Raw genomic sequence first — 22,467 nt, forward strand, 5'->3', positions numbered from 1 at the left:
ATATTCACTCATTCATGCAGTGATATAATGGACAGTCGATAACGAATCTTTTCAGTTTTCTGGAACTGTGATTATAGAATTAGCTAGGCGCCCATATTTCAAAAGTAAGACTCGTTGCCCTGTCGAGACATTAGAAATACTGGCTGGCTCTCCCGTAATTGAGAGTAGGTCTAAGCAGGGTTGCCAAGTTTGGCTACTTGGCTCCTTTTTGGCTACTTTCTTGTCCCCTGAATTTGAGCACAAATTATCAACACCTTGTGATGTGGTGCCAAAACATGGGCAGTCAATGCGCGATTTCAGCTCCGAAAATTCAATTTTGCACTTTGATTACGCAGATAATGAACTTTAATGAAAATGATGGCACGGTGGCTTAAGAAGGCGTAAGGGTCAATGGTTGATCATCATATAAAAAAATTGGCCGCGTATCTGCGTGCTGCGTTGCAAATGTCGTCGAAAGACGATAGTCTTCTGCCGGCCGTACTACATGAGCCCTGGTCTGATCCGCGGCCACCCGTGATGCTGTTCCCAGGGCCATTGCCAGGTGGCAGCACCATATCGTCGGCAGAGGGCTTTTATTTTCGTGCATAGCGTCGCATTTTCAGCGCAGCCTAAGAAACACTAGGCTCTTTAGAATGACGTATCTATGTATTTTCCAGTAGAGGAACACACCACCTAATACGTAAACTTACGTATTAATGTTGCGCCTCAGACATGCGTAATATTTGCTTTTTGATCAACAATGTTCGCAAGTATGAACGCTTTGGCTGGGTGGCTGAATCGTGTGACAGACAGACAGACAGACAGACAGACAGACAGACAGACAGACAGACAGACAGACAGACAGACAGACAGACAGACAGACAGACAGACAGACAGACAGACAGACAGACAGGTCAAAATTTCTGCGTTCAGGTATCCCAAGAAAGACTATCGCCTTTAATATAAAAGCTGCACGTTTATAACCTGTCAGACAAGCAGGCCTCTCTCGCGCACACACACACACACAGACACACAAAATGCTTTTGGATGCCTGGTTATGACTCAGCGAAAACTGTTGCATGGGGCTCATTTTGCAAATCACCCAATGTTGAACGCGGCTTTAAACCACAATTGCAAGTGACCAGGAATCGAAAGCGGGCCGCATCCTGGGTGCTCTGCTCTCATCGACATTAAATATCGGATATTCGATATTTCAAGTGAGCACTGAAAAACCAAGACACAAAAGCCAACGGCGCTCACCAACAATAGTTGTTAGTGTGCGCTTGTGTTGCCGCCTTTTCCACTTGTATCCTGTTTTTTAGTGCTCTGGTTAGAACGTTGCACTAACTCGCCTAAGAAACAATCCTTCTCGGACATCCCACCAACTCCTTGAATCATTTCTTAGGCTTAGGTATGGACGGCGACTCTGGATTCGCCATCACGGAAGAAAATTTTGCGAAAGTGGCTTCAGTTGATGCTTCAATGCAGTAACTAATATTTAGAGCGCACTCATCACGCCGTAGACTCAGTGTTATTGTCGCAACTTCTAGTCATTTTAAGAAAAGTCATGCAAGACGCGTGGAAGACCGTTCTTTTTTCAACAGCGTGAACACTACGTCATCATGCACGAAATGATTGCTCAATTCAACAGTTTATGCTGGAATCTCAGAATTATAAATTTGAATTGTTGATACAGCACATATTTACAGTTTCGCCGAAAGGATTTTGCATTTAGTCATTTAAATGAAAACGTGGAAGTGGTTTTCACACATGCGTGGGTACTTTTGGCTGATTTTACTGCCCTTGGCTCGAGTTGGCTACACCTTGGCTGGTTTTTCTAATTTCCAGGCTATTTTGTGGGTTTTCAACCTGGCAACCCTGAGTATATTCATGAAATGGCTGCCGGTAAAACAGATTATTTGGAGATGATACTAGCCACAATCTTAAAATAAGTGTGTTGTATGTTGGGAGAGCACACTCCACCCCACCACACCATGTTGACCGAGCCTCGTTGCAAGATTCGTCTTGGCTAAGGAGAGTGCCTGAAGCTGGTACGCCGCATGCATCATGGCGCCGTCTCTCAAATGAGGCGGTAATACCCGCGCCATGATATTTATTTGACTGGTTTTCCGGAAGCTCTCCTTTGAGTTCCCGGATAACAGCTCGGACTTTTGGCTCTAGGTCATATGAGGTCGCAGACAACTGGAGCTAAAAGCATTTCAGGCTGAAATTAAGGGCGGAGCGTGCATACTGCGGTGGTCATTTTAAACCATTCACTCGTCCTCTCGAGTAAGACGGCGCGCTTCGAGCAAGAATGATGGTCAGGCGCGCACATTTCATACACAACAAGTGCTGATTACAACTCCACTCGGTTAATCGTCCGATGCACAACGAATCTACAAAGGAAGTTCACCGGCACTCCATGAAAAAAATACGATTCCCATTGAACAAGCTATAGATGTGGGGCGGGATTCTGTAATGTCTTGATTGGGCGAGATCGTGATTCATGACACTTGAAATACGAGCGCGTAATAACAGAGGAACACAAGAGTGAGACAGGCGCATGTCTTCCTAAGTCCCTGTTTTGTTATGCGCTCGTCTTTCACGTACCCGGATTTCAACCCTCGACCAACGCATCTCTGGGACGGGTCTTCTGCCAGAGTACTTTGTGCCTAAGGAATGTTTGTATTTTCTTTGCCATTTCATCTTGCAAATGCGTGGATGACACTCATTCCTATTCATGAACTTCCCTCCCCTTCGAGGGATTCCGCAGAACTGGTGTATCATATTCAGCGTCCCAGCGCTTCAAGTTATAGATTCGTTCGCCATTGCGCTGCTATCTGCTGGCCTCCCGATCAGCTCAGATGTTAGAGCGACCACGTTGGAAACACGTTGGCACCAGATTTGAATGAAGGGCCAAGAAGAGTTTTTCATCTTCTGGGAAGCTTTGTTTCTGAGAAATGCGTATGTGTTTTTATTGTTTTTTTTTCTTTTTGTTACATTGTGCAAGAAACCTCGTAACTGGCAACTTTTCCCCTCATTTCATCCTCGCCATTCATAATTACACCAAAAGATGTTTTTTTTTTTGGCAGTCACAGGAACATAACCGATACAAGGTAGTTTTCGAATAGAGAACTCTAATGTTCAGAGTCCCACAACTCTTTGCATGTGCTGGCTTATGGTTCCGCAGAAGGTATTTTTTGAATTGGGTCTTCTGCTCACTATATGAGTCTTTCGCGTCGATTGTAGTTCTGACTAGTTCTGAACAGTGCCGTTGCCCTTCAGCACAGCAGTCATGGTCTGCACCTTAACAAATAGTTTGGCTTCTACTAGATATGAATAATATTCTCACTTGTGCTTCCACGCAAGCGTTAGGATAATATCCTATCCGGTCATCTCTTTTCTCAAGCATTCTGCGCACTTAAAAAGGTTTTCCTTGTCAAGTGTCAGAAAACATCACCTTCAAGCTACGCGTGCCATAAGTATAGCTCGTTAATGAACAGTGCACGGTCTCGTGTCAATTATGAAACGTTAATTTTACATTTATTCATGTTACGCAGTTTTCCCCTACGTGACCATAGGCATCTCGCCGATTCATTGACATCAGCAGTGAGAGGTGCTATCTTGAAACAGCAGCGCTATCTAAAAAGCATGCACATCGCACTGCACAGAGACCGCAGCGCCACCAATCGTTTTTTTTTTGGTATTCCACAACGCGCTTCCTTGGCTGCATATGTCATGTTCATTACAACGTTCATGTCAACTGATCAAAGTGCCCGTCGTTAACTTCAGCTACCACATCCAATAAAAGGTTCTTTAGCCCTCCATCTTTTTTTTTCAAAGGTAATGCTTTAAAGGCTAGCTAGGACGCATCTATTAATGTGTCATTAGCGTCGTACTGTGCTTAATATAGACAACAAAATTCCACGCATGATAGATATATGTGCAGCAGAAGCACCAAGTGGGCATTCATGCCAGTATAACATCGTAATTTCTTCTCATTTGCGGGATAAATTTGGATTTATGAGCATCATAACGTGGATAGATCAAGGTATTGTAATGATAATTGTTTAATAAAGAGCAGCTGCTAGAAGCTAATAAATACTAATGAGCTGCTTCTTATGCGCAACGAACTGAAGACCTACACTCAGCTCGGACACTCAGAGTGTATTTCCTACAGTAACATTGTCGCTTCGCGCTAAGAAAACCTGGATTCAGCCGATGTGTTTTATATCCCCCAACAGACAAAGCACTTGGCCACAGCCGTGAAGACTGAAGGCAGGTTGTCTACCAGTTCGCGCGAATGACGCAAGTAGGAATGGAGCACAAACCTGTAGTCCTTTTGCCGACTGCATGACGAACTGGAGAGTATCGTAGCCCGCAAGTATCGGTGGCGTGTTGACTTGACCGTAGTGGAACACACGGTGGGACCACATCTCGTCCAAGAACGTCCTTGTCGTTCCTTCCGCGACTAGAGAGCTCATCAAGGTCTCGTTTCGGCAAAATCTTTAAACAAGATAAATAGGTGGCATATAAGTGAGAAAACGTGCTCGTTCCAGTCCTGCTATGCTGATCTAAGTTGCTGATTGAATAATTGTGTAATTGAATGATTGCCCATATTGGCGACATGAGACATCTCTATCAAAAGATTAATTATTTATTATTTATTCATTTATTTTACTGCAGCCCTAGTGCAGGGCTATAGCAGGAGTGGTTAAATTATACAGAACTAACACAACAGAGACAAAGAACAAAGAAAAAACAGCAACAAAACTGAAGTATGTTACAGCAGTCCTAAGAAACCAGCACTTTGGATATTTTCAAAGTGATTAATAGCGGCATCAATGAAATCTTTTAATGGTAGTGAATGCAAACTGCCCGGCAGGGAATTCCAAAGGTCTATATAGTACGTGGGAAAAAACTCAATTTGAATGTGTTAGTACGAGCAAATAAAATCTTTATGTTCAAATTGTGGGAGCTGCGGGTGCAAGTTTGGTCCATAAATGTGATGTAGGTACCATCAAAAACGCCAGGGGAGGAGTTGGCAACTGCTTATGATAGTTTTAAAGATTCGACGCGATAACGAAAATGTAATGGAACAATATTCAGTGATTGCAAATATGTATTGGTGAGAAGTTGCGGCTGTAGTTACGGCAGATGAAGCGAATGGTTTTACATTGAACGCTATCAAGGAAGTTTAGGTCACATTGTTTGTGTAGTGTAATCCGATTTACTTGTGCAATGCAATGTAATTTTCCTAAACAAACAAGCTACCTAGCAACTTGTATAAATAGAGGTGCAATGTATCGGTGTGCATTACTAAGTCTATAAAATCAGAGTAGTAGTGGCACTGAATCGCAGGCTCCTTAAATATTCGAGCGCCTTTGTTGATTGACCCTTCGTGGGAACACAATAAAAGGTTGCTGTGCTTACAGTTTGCAGTTAGCCATCTTTTTCGCTATGGAGTTCTATTGCTATCCAGGAAGCAATATTAGTCCCGTATGTTTTAGACAAAGCTCATTGAAATGAACGATTACACACCGCTGGTCATAGGCTCATGTGCGAATCTGCTGTCAACGAAATTTAAGTTCTTGGCAGCTGTGATGTGATGAGCTAAACTCACCTCAAGTTGGTGTGGGGCTGCTATATTACTGCAGCCTCGTTTCTGCGCGTTCGTCTTGGAAATCTTTATGCGGATAAGCGGAGTACCTAAAACATTGTAGAGGAAATTAACCCAGAATGTGTGGAATATGGGCACACTTAATTCTGAGCGTCAGGTTCTGTTAAAAGATGACAACTCATTCCTTGTTTTGAAGATTCGGATGCAAAGAATGGGCAATGCGTGCAGCGTTCATGTCCCTCTAATACTGCTGAAAATTGCTAAAGATCCGTTCTGTATCGACTCCCCCCCCCCCTCTCCTCCAAACTGACAATGCCCTCCGTGATTAGTACTTAAACCTCCTGCCGGAAGATTTGAATGGAATACCTCACATTTCTCAAGCAACACACCTGAGCCGACTTTTAGGCGTATTTCCGAAGCGTCACATGCAAAGCGTTGAACAAGCGCACGCGAAAATCGATTCAGAAGACCGCTATCAGAGCTCACAACTCTGACAGAACCTGAGCGCACTGAGATAACGCAACTCTAAATTAGAATGCTGGACAGGCAAACTGAAGGAGTGTTGAGCCGCTGCTCAATCCTCGCGACCTTATTCTCAATATCCGCTATCTGTCGACATATTCGTCCCCTACTGATTGTGCGATGGGTCTTTTAATAGGTAGTCTATCCATTACGCTAATCTGTTTACGCTGTCGTGAGTTCACGTGCTTGCCGGCACAAGCCGCCACATATATTGAACTCACCATTTTAATACCACTTTCACACGGGGATTGCTGCGAACCACCATTCCAAGACGTTTTACTGCGGTGCTCACTTTTAGTTCCTAATCACGACGCCACCATGTTCAGAATGAAGCTCTTGAACCCGTGCATAACTTTGCAACGTCTACTCAATTGCTTCGAGTAGGAAGTACAGTTGCTACGATCTCTGCTTTATTGGTGTGTTGGCGGATAGCCTACAGCGATTTTACGTTGCGCAAAGTATTTTAAAACGGAGGAAACCTCGGGAAAATCTTGTGCAGTTGGCTCCCCAAGAAGAGGCAGCCAACAGTGATTCTGCGGTAGGGGGCGGTGCAGCATGCGTTTAGAAAAACTGTAGTTGTTGAGGCGTTTATTGGACGGTAGTCGGCGACGATATGCAATGGCGACAGTCAAGGCACAAACACGGACTCAAGAGAGCGAGCGCGAAGAGCCAAAGGCGACGACCCACTAGAAGGCTATAGAGAGCGCAACCCATTATTCAATAAAGGCTTCGCTACAATTTCCCCGGGTACGAAAAGGGAGCCGGCCGGCGACCTAACAGCTCGTCACTATGAGTGGGTCATAGTAGGCCTTGAGACTCTCCACGTTGACGATGTCGCGCCCTCGACGGCGCATGTCCGAAAATGGTTCGATGGGTTCGATCACGTAGTTGACCGGGGATGTGCGCTCGACGACCCGGTAGGGGCCTTCGTATTTCGGCAGTAGTTTTGTAGAGAGGCCAGTTGCAGTGGTAGGGACCGAGAGCCATACGAGCGCTCCAGGGAGGAACGTGGACTCAGAAGTGGTGGTTCCACCGGGAATGCTCTTCTTCCGCTCTTGTTCCTGCGTTGTAAACGTCTTGGCAAGCTCGCGACACTCTTCCGCAAGCCTGGCTGTGTCAGATATCGGCGCACACTCAGTTGAATCCGGCTTGTATGGGAGTATCGTGTCGATGGTGTGCGACGGGTGCCTTCCGTACAATAGGAAGAAGGGTGAAAAACCAGTTGTGCTTTGAGGGGCGGTATTATAGGCGTAGGTGTCGAAGGGCAGAATGGCATCCCAATTTGTGTGATCGGCGGCGACGTACATTGAGAGCATGTCGCCGAGCGTGCGGTTAAAGCGTTCGGTGAGCCCATTCGTCTGCGGGTGGTAAGCAGTATTTTTGCGGTGAACAGCACGGCACTCTTTTAGAATGGCTTCGACAACTTCCGACAAGAAGACACGGCCTCGATCGCTGAGAAGCTCCTGGGGTGGACCGTGACGCAGCATGAATCGGTGTAGCAGGAAGGAGGCAACATCGCGCGCTGTAGCCGCTGGGAGAGCGGCGGTCTCGGCGTATCGCGTAAGGTGGTCAACAGCGACGATGGCCCAGCGGTTACCAGCCGATGTCAGAGGAAGTTGCCCATACAAATCGATGCCAACACGCCCAAACGGCCGGTCAGGGCAAGGTAGCCGTTGCAAACCTGCCGGCGACAGGTGCGTTGAAGTCTTGCGGCGCTGACAATCGATGCAGGAGCAAATGAACTTCTGCACGTAGCGGTACATCCCTCGCCAAAAGTACTTTTGACGAATGCGGTGGTAAGTTTTCGATACCCCAGAGTGCGCGCATTGTGGATCAGAGTGGAAAGACTCGCATATTTCAGAACGCAGACTGCGGGGTATCACAAGTGGCCACTGGCGGCCGTCTGCGTTGTAATTGCGTCGGTGCAGTAGGTCGTCACGAATGGTGAAATGGTGGGCTTGACGACGCAACGCGCGAGTGATTGGTGTTGCCGACGGATCAGTGAGCAAGTCTACCAGCGAGGCGATCTATTTATCCTTGCGTTGTTCGGTAGCGATGGTGTGAACGTCCATGGAAGAAACAACATTGTTAGGTACCGAGCAGGGGGCATCGTTGTCAGGCAAGGGGGAGCGCGAGAGGGCGTCGGCGTCAGCATGCTGGCGTCCGTTGCGGTACAGCACGCGAATATCGTAGTTCTGTAGGCGAAGTGCCCAGCGGGCGAGGCGGCCTGAGGGATCCTTCAATGACGACAACCAGCATAGTGCATGATGGTCGGTGATGACATCAAATGGGCGGCCATATAAATAGGGTCGGAACTTTGTAAGGGCCCATATGATCGCCAGGCATTCCTTTTCGGTGACGGTGTAATTGGTCTCGGCTTTAGTAAGCGTACGACTTGCATATGCCACGACATATTCAGGGAATCCTGGTTTGCGCTGCGCAAGGACAGCGCCAAGGCCAACACCGCTAGCGTCTGTGTGTACCTCTGTAGGGGCCGTAGGGTCGTAGTGGCGTAGTGTGGGAGGCGACGTCAACAAACGACGGAGCTTTGCGAAAGCGTCGTCGCACTCCGACGACCACGAATGGAGTGGCCCGTTACTTCCGAGGAGCTTCGTCAGCGGTGATATGATAGTCGCAAAGTTTCGAATGAAGCGCCGAAAGTAGGAACACAGTCCTACGAAACTGCGCAGTTCTTTGACGGACGTAGGTTTCGGGAACTCGGTCACGGCCCGAAGTTTGGCTGGATCGGGGAGAATTCCGTCCTTGGACACGACGTAGCTGAGTATTGTCAGCTGCCGTGCTGCAAATCGGCACTTCTTTAAATTCAGTTGCAGACCAGCGTCGCTCAAACGCGTCAACACATGCCGGAAGCGTTGAAGATGCGTGGAGAAGTCTGGAGCGAAAACGACGACGTCGTCGAGGTAGCACAAGCACGAGTGCCATTTCAGGTTGCGCAGAACAGTATCCATCATGCGCTCGAAGGTGGCTGGCGCATTACACAGCCCAAATGGCATGACGTTGAATTCGTACAAGCCGTCGGGCGTGACAAAGGCGGTCTTCGGTCGAGCGTCATCAGCCATAGGTACCTTCCAGTACCCTGAGCGCAAATCGATAGACGAAAAGAATTCGGCTCCTTGTAGGCTGTCAATCGCGTCGTCGATTCGCGGCAGCGGATAAACGTCCTTGCGAGTGATCTTATTGAGTCGTCGGTAGTCCACACAGAACCGCACAGAACCGTCCTTCTTCGCAACAAGTACGACAGGAGACGCCCAGGGGCTGTTAGATGGTCGAATAACATCGCGTCGAAGCATGTCGTCGACTTGCTCGTTGATTACGCGGCGTTCTGTGGGAGATACGCGATATGGACGTTGCCGCAGTGGTGGTTGAGCGCCAGTGTCGATGCGAAGCGTAACGGTGTACGTGCGGCCGAGAGAAGTTTGAGCAATATCGAAAGAAGCGCGAAATTCTCGCAAGAGGTCTAGAAGCTGGGAACGCTGGTCCGGCGTAAGGTTGTCAGCAATGGAAGAAGCAAATACATCAGCGGGCGATGAACCAGACGTGGTAATAGAACTGAGCGTGCCGGAACTGGGGCAGTGCGTGCCATCTGGTTCGTCCATAACTTGTGCGTTTTCGAGGGGTTCCACGCTGCCGAGACATTCTCCTCGCACCAACGTAACACTGTACGGAGATGTGTTGATAACAAAAATTGACGTGCTGCCCTGAGTGACTTGCACGGTCGCGAAGGGCACCAGCAAGCCTTTCCTCGTGCAAACACGGTCGGATGGCGAGAGGAGGTCGACGGTGTCTGAGAGACTGGCGCAGTAGACGGACACGGCCGTTGGCGAGTATGCAGGTAGTTTGGTGTCGTCTTTGACGAGTACCTTGCTCACAGACGATGGACTGTCAGCCGGCGTCAGATCAGAGAATGGTGAGAGCTCTATTTCGGCGGGTGCGCAATGAATCACGGCGTCGTGGTGGGAGAGAAAATCCCATCCTAGGATGACGTCGTGAGAGCATGCTGGAATTATAGTCAATACGACGACGTACAGAGCATCCTTAATCAGGACGCGGGCTGTGCACACCGCTGTAGGGTGAATACTTTGGGCGCTTGCTGTACGGAGGGAGAGCCCGGGAAGTGGCGTCGTCACTTTTCGCAGTAGTCGGCGAAGTTTGGCGTCAATAACGGATACAGCGGCTCCAGTGTCAATAAGGGCAGCTGCGCGCACACCGTCCACAAACACGTCTAACACGTTTGATGGGCTTCGCTGAGGGCTTTCGCAGTTCGATAGTGTCGCAGCCCTTGCCTCGTGGACTGCGACGACTAGTTTTCCTGGTCACGTGTGACCGGCCGTGGCCGCATCGGTGACAGTGATCGGCGTCGTGGTGACGGCGAACGGTGGGTAGATGGAGCTGGGCGAGACGACGGTGACATAGGCGGCGGTGAATCGTACTACGGGCGGCTTGACTGGCTGGGGATGGCTGAGGCTACACGAGGCGGCTGCACGCGATTGCAATAGCGGGCGACATGACCGGCGCAACCACACGCGAAGCAGATCGGGCGGTTGTCAGAAGTGCGCCATCGGTTCGCCGGGGTAGGTCTCATCCACGGAGCAGGACGTGGTGGACGAGGCGTCTGCTGATACGACTGCATGATGGGCTGCATCGGTGGCCTAGGTATGGCGTCGGCAAACGCAGCCGGCCCACTCGCTTCGAAGGCTTGAGGTCTGGCGACGGCTTCGGCGTAGGTAAGTGGGGCAGCCACAGGAATCGCTTGGGGTGGCCTGGCTACAACCTGCGCGTAACTGAGCGGCGCAGGTGCCGGAGGGGGCTGGTGGTATTCCGGCATGACCTCCGCGATTTCCTGCTGAATAGCGCGGCGTAAGGGAGCCAGCAGCATGATCGACGGCTGTTCAACATGCTGCGGGCGAGGAAAGGCCAGTAGGGAGAACTGGCGGGCAATTTCCTCGCGCACGAATGACTTGATCTCGGCGAGCAAGGCGGACGGATCAGAAATGGCCGACAAGCCTGCGAGATCGGCGTCGCGTGATGGAGGTCGACGGGTCAGCAGTCGCTGCCGGCGCAGCTCCTCGTAGCTTTGGCAGAGCGTAATCACCTCGGCCACAGTACGAGGGTTCTTGGCGAGCAGCATAGGGAAGGCATCGTCGTCGATGCCTTTCAGAACGTGGCGGATCTTGTCAGACTCAGGCATGGCCGCGTCAGCCTTCTTACACAAGTCCAGGACGTCTTCAATGTAGCTCGTAAAGGACTCACCGGTCTGCTGAGCTCGTTCACGTAAACGTTGTTCGGCTTGCAGTTTACGAACGGCGGGGCGGCCAAACACATCGATGATGGCGGTCTTGAAAGCAGACCACGTGGGGAACTCGGTGGTGTGGTTGTTGTACCACAGGCCCGCCACACCCGCGAGGTAGAAAACCAGGTTGCTGAGTTTGCCTGCCTCGTCCCATTTGTTTGGTACGCTCACACGCTCGTACATCGCAAGCCAGTCCTCAACATCGGTCCCATCCGCGCCGGTGAAGATAGGAGGGTCGCGGATGCGGGGGACACCGGGGCATGCGGTCGTTGTGGAAGGAGACGTTTGCTGAGCAGCGTCTTGAGGCATGGTAGTTGGTAGGGTACGGGATCTCAGCTCCAGGGGCATCGAATAGGAGCACAGCACTCTCCACCAATTTGTTGAAGCGTTTATTGGACGGTAGTCGGCGACGATATGCAATGGCGACAGTCAAGGCACAAACACGGACTCAAGAGCGCGAGCGCGAAGAGCCAAAGGCGACGACCCACTAGAAGGCTATAGAGAGCGCAACCCATTATTCAATAAAGGCTTCGCTACAGTAGTATTTAGTACCCTATTGTTATTAGTAAATTAAGAAAAATGATTCGGTATTAATTTCGTAGACCCGACCGGCTCATCGGACTGACAGGACGTTTCATTCTTTAATGTATAGGCGCGCAAGCTCTCGCCGTCGAGTGGTCGTAACGATAGTGCGAAAGGCACTCCGAATTTGTATGTATTTATCAAGAAATTTACATCGCACTCTTCAGTAATATTCGAGGGTGCCCAAATAGATCAAAATAAGGAAGTCAAAGTAAACTGAAACTAAACGAGCACGTCGCTGTCCATGTTCAAATAAGATGCGCGTCGGCAAACCACGGCAGAATATTTGTTGTGGGACATTCACAGAACTTGCATTTAATTGAGTCCACTTGCGATTCAAAAAATAATTGTGAAAATACAACCGCGTGACACCTTATTTGACAAACGCTTTTGGCGTGTAAAATCCTCGGCGATACCTTTTAGGCACTCATAACGTGGAAACACTTATGAATTTATCTTTGATTATTAATAAATCAGGAGGAATGTTTTAATTACAGAAATTGTCTGTGTTATTCAAACTTCTTCATTGTTGACGTAAGTTATGCTACAAATAATGTTTATATATATATATATATATATATATATATATATATATATATATATATATATATATATATGTAATAGAACTGAACTGAAAGCATGAAGCATGTTCTCACTTTCATTTGAAAATGCCGTGCAACTACATATTTTTTGAAGACACTCCCAACACGTAATAACGTTACAGAAAGGAGTGACTGACATATTTTATACAGTGTCAGATAAAGCTGCTTGGATAGATAGTTGATCAAGACTACTGGCAACCGAGGCAGGGGAGATGTAGCCGTCGTTCCGTTCAGATGTTGTCTACGGCAAGCATAAATCGTAAAAAACATGTTTGAAGGACAACCTCGTACTTGACGTCATGGTCGATTCGTTGCTATATATAAAGAGGTGATATAAAAACAATGTCTTGAAATTGTGGGCTAGCAAAATAAACAAAAAACTAAGGATTATTGGACCACCCTTTTTCCTGATGACAGGTCAGCGGAATCAAAGAGCTTTTGTCACTGATATGTTTCTGCTAAAGGAATAACTACATACAGTAGAACGTGTGAATCGGTTCTGAATAGCTTCAAGTAAGCGCGTTGGCTCAGCTGTTTATGGATTGCAAATTGATGTAGAGTGTTCGGGTATTAATATACAAATGTTTATGTATTTTCTGAGACAGAATGAAGCGTGCGAGAAATTACGCCGTAAAATGCCATGTGTTTGTTACGCATGTTTTCATGGCAGATTGTCAGTTATGCGACACATTAAGGGTGTTCTACGCCCGTTAACTATAATTGAAAAATATTCAAGTGTATCATAGCTAAACGAGATAATGTTCGCAAACATTTGTAGTGCAAACACTTGTAGCAAGTCAGACAATACAGCTGTCCGTTGCTGTATGCGCGTTGCATTAGTGTTCTTTTTCCACACTAGGATGAAATACCGAGAAACAAGAAAAAAGGTCAGTGGACTAACCGAGCGGCTAGTCGAGCGGTACTTTCTATTGGAACTTATACAAATATAATCAATAATTATTACCTGATTGTTTATTTCGACTAAATACAAAAGATAGCCTACTTGCTCAAGCTGTCAGTAATATTTCACCATAATGCTGTACAGCTACACCGTGCAGGCATATTTCTTGAAATGTTCTTAGAAGAAGTAAAGTTAAAAGCTTTGCAAAAGCTGCATATATACAAACATCTGAGAAGGTTCCTACTGTTCGGTGATGCAAGCCTCTACATACATACACACGCACGAATGCACATATGGCACTCGCTGCCTCTCAAGTCACTCACTTGTGGTCTATTCCGATGCCGTACTCCGTTTTAGTGTGGTGACTGGTGGCGTCCAAGAATTTCGTAATGTCATTATTGTACGGTGGAATGAGCGTGCTGCCTCCGATGACGAAGAGAGAGTTAAATATTGTGACGGCGCACACTCCGTCGTCAGGATAGGCGAAAGTTCCAATGTACAGGCTGGCGCGCAGGGTGCACAGCAACACGCCTTCCAGCACCAGTTTTCCTGTGAAGGACCCGCGAACACAAGTATGCGGTTAATCAGAGAAGCAGTGTATGGCTCGGGCATTCCGTTGTTAGCGATTACAAACGTACAGTGGCGGTCAAAATGTTGCGGACCACGGGAGCGTGTGGCAGACAGCACCGAAACGCCTTCTCACGGCTGCTTGCGAAGCTCTAGAGCGCGAACTGCGCACGCGCATCCTTGTTTACCTGCCGGCCTGATCGTTCGCTCGCTTCAAGTGCGCGCGCACCAGAACGCCAGAGAAAGTGCAGGGTGCCGCTACTGCAGTCACCGCGGAAGCCCCGAGCGATTTGCCTAAAAGAAAACTTTTTTACTTGGCAAAAACTTGTAGGTTTGTGCTACAAACCGGTCGATGCCATGTTTTTTTTCTTTTATAGCGCGTATCAACGGACGCATGCTAGTTGCACCGAGCACCAAAAAACAAAAAAAAAAAATGCAGCATGCATGAGTTCCGTGAATGGAAGCTGCTTATACAGGGTGTTTCAAGGGGGGGGGAAATGTGTCCAACCTTCTCAAAAAATCAGGAAAATGCGATATCTGATTGCTGCCTTTAGAATTGGTTTTTCTGTAGTGGCAGGGATTTTAAGATGGTTAAAGAAGTTATTTGGGACTGTCATTAAAAAAGTTAAATTAATCAACTTTTTAATTAGTGGAGTTAGGTGTTTGTGTCAAATGGGAGAATTGAAGTTCTTCATGCCAGAAACCCAACCCAACTTTGAGATTTCGAAAAAGTGGCATCTAGTAATAATTACAAAGTAATGAAATTCAACCGGCATCAGCGTCTACCTGCACGACCCATTGGGACCTGAAGATGGCGCTGGAGCCCGACACAGAGTGCATAAAGTCCGGACGACACCACACGGGAGCCATAGGGCACGGCGACACTGTCGGCATGCAGTCTAACCCGTTTATCGACTGGTTACAGGTGGGTAGGCGCTACGGCAAATGCTTTCGTTCAGACAATATTTGCTTAATTGTGTTGCCGTGCCCTCGGCTCCTGTGCCCAGCGTTTTACGATCTATCCGTATCCTTGATAAAGCTGCTATTGCTAGCTGGCGATATTGAAACGAACCCTGGTCCGGATTTTTCCCAGCTTTCCAGGCAGCTTCAGCAAATAGCCGATGATTTGAAAGAAATCAAAGAAGAGCGGCTTAAATCCATAGAAAGAAAATTAGAAGAACTAACAGCTCTGGAAAACAAGGTCTCGTCATGCGTAGACCATGTTAACAACCTTCATAAAGTTGTCAGATCCCTCGAATTGAAAATTGACGATCTGGAAAATCGCTCCAGACGATCAAACTTAATTCTGCACGGTGTCCCAGAAAACACCCAAGAAAACAGCGACTCGCTCGAAGAACTAGTTAGCAAAAATGTTTTAAAGGATTCCCTTCAGATCAATCCGGTAGCTATTGAAAGAATTCATCGCATAGGCAAACATAGGTCTAATAAATGCAGGCCTATCATTTTCAAACTTGTCGACTGCAGAGAAAAAATGAAAATTTTGAAAAATTGCTACAAACTTAAGGGCACATCCTACTCTATTAGCGAAGATTTTTCTACCCGAGTGCGAGAGATTAGAAAAAAAGCTATGGAATGCCGCCAAGTCTAGAAAAGATGCCGGTGATAGGGTAGCTTTAAATTTTGATAAATTGCGTATAAATGGAGATTTATTTAAATGGGATGAGGAAATGAACACCATTGCCCAAATAACATCTGCCTTTCAAGCGACAAGTGAAAAAAAACGACAGAACCGAGTCACGGGCATCCCGCCTCAGGCCTCGCCCGACACACCAACAGCAGAAATAACTTTCGCGAACGTTATTGTGCGTAGCCTACTGCATAAGCTAACCTCACTTGAATCCTTTCTTCTCGCTACCAATCCAGATTTCCTAGCTATCACGGAAACATGGCTAAACAATGACGTGAAAGATTTCGAAATAGCTGTACCAGAATACTCTGTCATACGCAAAGACAGGCCAACACGCGGTGGAGGGGTGGCTATACTGATAAAAAACAAAATTCCGTTCACTGTTCTTCCCGATGTGAATGGCGTTGAGGCGATTTTTTGTCGATTGCATTATCCTTCCCACCAGATCGTCGTTGGTTGTGTCTATCGTAGCCCATCGTCAAATATAGATATCTTAACATCTTTGCACACGTACATGCTTTGTCATCTAAAAGGGACTAGATTAATATTACTTGGTGACTTTAACCTACCTGATATCGACTGGCGCACTATGACCTATCGCTCAAAACTGTCTGACGTAATTTTCGATATAATGCTGTCTTTTAACCTGACCCAAATAATACATCAACCTACTCGCGTAATTGGCTCTTGCTCTGCTTTGCTAGACTTGGTGTTTCTAAGTGACCATTTTGATGTGGACTAAACAAAAACTCTCCTTCTTGACGGATTGGCAGACCACAAAATAGCGGTCTGCAGTATCCCAACAGAGTACAAAACTAGTTCCCGTAAATACACAACTACCTTTTTCAACTTCAATGCAGCCGATGACACCAGCATACTAGATCACCCTATCGGAAAAAACAGCGTTTCCAGTGCCTCCCAGTGCCTTTCAGCGCACTGGGTGGCACTGGAAACGCTGTACAGTGTGTCCCACTGTACTACAGCGCGCTGGGAGGCACTGGGACAAACTGTACAGCGTGGCCAGTGCCGCCCAGTGCGCTGAAAGACGCTGGGAACACTGTACAGTGTGGCCCAGTGTCTTACAGCGCACTGGGAGGCACTGGCCACGCTGTACAGTGTCCGCTCGCGCACTGGGAACACTGGCAGCACATTGGAAAAAACTGGACGCACTAAGTGGAATTCATATACGATTTGGTATTGGGTCGCAAGAAGTCAAAAGAAAAACTTACGGAATATATTGAAAATATTCTATTGTGTGTCCTGTATATATCTAGCTTTAGTTTTAGTTAAGCGACGGAGGTTAATTTGTATACGCTGAAGCAATCATCTGTCGAGCGCTCGCGTGCGCGCTTTCTCTGAAATGTGTGATCAAGTGTCGTAAATGTAGTTCATATAACTGCATCGAAACAACTTATCATTCCCAACACAATATGACATTAGTATTAGTCTGATAATAACATCAACCTACGCTAACAGCTAGTCCTTCCATATGGGCTCGTACCTCTGAAAGTCGCACGTCACCGGCAACAGTGAGCCAATGTAACGCTCAATCTCGGAGTTTTTAGCTTCCGATTCATGTAGTCGAAGGTGCTAATATAGCCTCGCTTGAGTCGAGTATGATCGAAACTACATTCTAACGGTTATTAGATTCTTCGTAATTGAATATCCACGTTCTTCACAGCGATCGCGCCGCACGGAGTACAGCTCTAAGCCTAACGGCCGGTTCGGCTAGGATGATGTACTGCGGCTGTATAGTACGCGGAACGTAAACAAATAGAACAGAAAATGTGTTCAAACGGGTGACGAAAACTAAAGCCTTCAGTGTGCAGGTCAGATGCACATTGTTGTTTACGTAGGTATGACTGACTGCTTAGCGAGCCAGTGGGATTGCCGCAACACATCTGCGGTTACGCTAATATTTTTTGCGGCAGAACGGGCCAGACAGACTTTCCGATCCTAGGCAGCCCACAAAAAACAAATTAACTACCTTCCCTTAGGTTCTCGCGAACACGAAGAAACTGAAATCTGCGTTTGTAAGCGAGAAAAATGAAAATACTGTCTACCGGAGGTAGACAGTATTTTCATTTTTTTCATTTTTTTTTATAACATGTAGAAAAAAGTGCCGGTGTCTCGTCTTCCAGGTGTGGTGCAGCGGTAACGTGTCAGACTCGGGATGTATGCTGCATCAAGGTGGTGGGTTCGACTCCCGCTTGGTGTCTTTTTTTTTTTCGAGGTTTCTTTTTTTTTGTCGCGGTGCTCGCGTATTAGCCCTAATTACGACCGGGGTATGACCACTGCTTCTAGAAACAATTTAAAAGCCCGATTTCGGCCCGTAACGGGTGGCTCAGTGTGCAGTGCGCCAGCATCCAGTGTGCCGCGTGCAGCCTGCCAGCGTCCCAGTATCCAGCGCCACACTGGTCCAATAATCAGGTATGGCACTGGGACAGTGCCACTGGGTTTTCCGATAGGGCACCTAAGTTTTGAATTCTCTTCCGTCAAGGAACTAGCAGACGATATAAACACCGACATTGAAACACTGTGGCAGCGATTCAAAGTGATTTCATCGTTTTGCATCCGTAACTTTGTGCCGATTAAAACAAAAAGAACGAACAAACACAACCCGTGGATAAATCGATATATAATTCACCTGAAACGAAAAGTGAAACGCCTCAGAAAATCACTTAAAAAACATCCAAACCAGGTAACCAGTACCACTCTCAATGAAAGCATCAGTAACTTAAAATATAAAATAAAGAAGGCAAAGGATAGCTATTTTAGGCATTCACTTCCCAATTTTCTGAGAAATTCCCCTCAAAAGTTTTGGAACTACCTAAACCCCAAAAATGATACTACCAGCCCAATAACGCCTGAAGAAAGTAAACATAGAGCTAACTCACTAAACTCGTACTTCCAATCGGTCTTCACTACTGATAACGGAAGCACACCGGATGTCTTGACATCCTGCAGTAGTAAAATTGAGCCAATTACAGTAGACGAGGCCGGAGTACTTACATTACTACTTAACCTTGATCCAAGAAAAGGAGCAGGACCGGACAATATCCCAAATCAATTTCTAACACGATATGCAGAATGGCTAGCAAAGTACCTGTGTCTCATCTTCAATAAATCTTTATTAACTTGTTCTCTCCCTATCGACTGGAAAAAAGCTAAGATAATCCCTGTATATAAATCGGGTAACAAAGCTGATGCCTGTAACTACCGACCCATCTCACTAACAAGCACTGTATGTAAAATTCTCGAACATATCATTCTCAAACACATAACTGTATACCTCGAACAAAACAATGTATTAGCATCTTCTCAACATGGATTCCGCCGAGGGCTTTCTACAGTTACGCAATTATTAGAACTCATACATGACCTATCCTTAGGCATCGACCACCAAAAGCAAATAGACCTGATCCTACTTGACTTCTCTAAAGCATTCGACAGAGTATCCCATGCAAAATTGATTAGAAAGCTTCAATTTACAATAGGCGACGGACCAATCACAGAATGGGTTAATAACTATCTCTGTAACAGGACACAGTTCGTCGAAGTAAACCACGAGTTTTCAGAAGTTACAAAGGTCACCTCCGGTGTTCCGCAAGGTAGTGTCCTTGCCCCTATGTTATTTCTAATATTCATTAACGATCTACCTGGTATTGTCAATACTAACATAAGACTATTCGCTGACGATTGTATAATCTATCAAGAAATTAATTCACCCGACGATCACGAGACATTAAGTCATGCGCTGGAATCAATAACACAGTGGTGTTATAACTGGCCAATGACTCTTAATGTTAGCAAATCAGCCGTCATGCGCATCACTAGAAAACAGAACACCTCGGTATACCCGTACTCAGTGGGCAACACTCCATTAACAACGGTTAATGATTATAAGTATCTCGGCCTGGTAATATCAGATAACCTCAGGTGGAACTCTCATGTTAGTGCTATAACATCTAAAGCTTTAAAAAGACTTTTCTTCCTTCGAAGGCGCCTCCGTCATTCTACACCTGAAACTGAGCTTCTTGCGTATACAACATTTGTTAGACCTATCCTAGAATATGCTAACGTCTCCTGGTTTCCACATACTAACAAACTAATAAAAATGTTAGAGAGAGTACAGAGAAAGGCAATCAGATTTATTTACAATGAGTATAACCTAACTTCCTCACCATCACAACTAATCAACAGAGCCGGACTACTAACTCTAGAAAATCGTGCCAAGCTAGCTCGTATGAAAGTAATTTATCAGCTTATGCATAACATGCTGTCTATAGATAGCTCCCGCTACCTGTCCAAATCTGAAACAAGACAGACCAGACACAAACATCCCCACACCTTACAAAACTACCGTTTTAGTACCAAATGCTTCAGATTTTCATTCTTTCCACTCGCATCTACAGAATGGAACAACCTACCCTCTCATATTGTACTTAGTCCCACGTTAGAAACTTTTTTGCAGTCTTATGAGTTTCACTTGATCGCGTCGCAAATATGACTCTGTGGCCTTATTGCATTGTGTAACGAATTCTACTAATCCTTATTATCGTATGTTAAATCATTTACTCTTTGTAAAAATTGAATACCACATGTATTAAAAAAATCTGTAACCTATTATCATATATCGCACCCACTGCGTTTTGTGCATGCTTGGTTTCCAATGGTGTACTGTTGACTCTGTAGTGTTGCATATTTCTTTCTTTCTTTTTTATATAGCATTGTGTTACTTTCCCAGAATTTCAAAACTTTGTGTGCCTGTATAATTTCGCTTTTTGACTGTATTTATGTATCGTATATTCTTGCCCTCCCTGCAATAATCCCTCTTGGGATTGGCAGTATGATTAAATAAATAAAAATAAATAAATAAATAAATAAATAAATAAACCAAATTCAATGGCGAAACTTTAAGAGAAACATGGAAGAACGCAGCTGCCATATTCTTCTGAGACGTCCAAAATGAGTGAATGACTTTTTCTGTAGCGCTAGGTATCTTAAGATGGTTAGATACATGACCTGAGAGAGTAATTAGAAAAATTAAATTAATTAACTTTTTAATTAGTGGAGCTAGGTGACTGTGTCTAATTGGGGAATTGAAGTACTTCGTGCCAGAAACCCATCCCAACATTGAGATTTCGAAAAAGCGGTCTCTAGTAATAATTACGAAGTAATGAAATTCAACCGAATTCGATGGCTTTCGCTGTTGAAAGCCGTTGCATTTCGTTGAATTTCATTACGCCACAACAATTACTAGAGGACGCTTTTTCGTTATCTCAAAGCTCGGGTGGGTTCCTCGCATGAAGAACTTCAATTCTCCCATTTGACAAAATCACCTAACTCCACTAATTAAAAAGTTAATTAATGTAACTTTCTTAATTACTCTCCTAATTTATGTCCCTAACTACGTTAAGATTCCTGGCGCTACAGAAAAAGCAATTCTGAAAGCCCCGAGCAAATGTCGCCTTTTCCAGATTTTTTGCGAAGGTTGGACACATTTCTTGAAACACCCTGTATGTCTAATCGCACATGTCGATCTGAGACAAACTGACGCAAAGCGTATTTTTCACGCTGCGAAGCCTTTGGGGACAAAGCGCAGAGTGCTGCGCGCACCAAGCACTGCCAGTACAAGTTACATATTTTCGTCGCGATATCACCGCTCGGTGCTTCCGCGGTGACTGCAGAAGCGGCACCTTCAGATTTCTCTGGCGTTCTGGTGCGCGCGCACTTGAAGCGAGCGAACGAGCAGCCCGGCAGGTAAAGAAGGATGCGCGTGCGCAGTGCGCGCTCTAGAGCTTCGCAAGAAGCCTTGAGAAGGTGCCTCGGTGCTGTCTGCCATGCGCTCCCGTGGTCCGCAAAATTTTGACCGCCACTGTACATGCCACAGAAATTGTGCTACCCTTTACTCACTACTGGTCCGCTAAAAATGAAGAAGGGAACATACAGGCGTCAAACAGCAGGAAAACTAGACAAGGGTGTCAATGCAGCCTAGTTGGTATTTTATTGCAGGTTTCGGTGTAGCGCGGCGTAAAATTGCCAAGAAATAGGATGACAGGAAAGAGGCGCACTCGCAACTAAGCTTTATTTTGCGTCGATTTCAAATATAAAGCCATGAAAAACACCTCGTGTTACCGATAACACTGCCACGTAGTAAAACCAGATAAAACTGCCTACTGCACTAATCGTCCACCAAGAAGCACCAAGAAGCACGTCACGTCCTTCGTCAAATGCCGAAGGAACGTCGTGTACGACGTCCCCCTGACGTGCGGACTGGTGTACGTCGGTCGAACGGGGCGGTGCCTCAACGAATGTCAGGGCACGTTTAAGAGGGGCACGGGAAGTAACTTGGCACTTCATTGTATCAAGCAGTGCGCGACAGGCCACTGCGCACCTGAGCTGGAGAAGACGCGATTACTAAAAAAATGTAGAACAAGAGCGTGAGTTATTTGAAGCGTATGTCATAAACAAGTTGGGGAGCAGATGCTTCAGCAAGCCATCTCTTGATCTATTTTCATGTGAAATAGACATCTCGACGATTAATGCGGTAGGCGGTTTTTTCTGGTTTTACTATGTGGCGGTGTTATCGGTAACACGTGGTGTTTTCCATGGCTTTATATTTGCAATCGACGCAATATAAAGCTTAGTTGCGAGTGCGCCTCTTACCTGTCATATTATTTCTCAGCATTTTTACGCGGCGCTACACCCAAACCTGCAAAGAAAACTAGATTG

The sequence above is a fragment of the Rhipicephalus sanguineus genome, chromosome 2, assembly GCF_013339695.2.
Source record: "Rhipicephalus sanguineus isolate Rsan-2018 chromosome 2, BIME_Rsan_1.4, whole genome shotgun sequence".
Taxonomy (NCBI): Eukaryota; Metazoa; Arthropoda; class Arachnida; order Ixodida; family Ixodidae; genus Rhipicephalus; species Rhipicephalus sanguineus.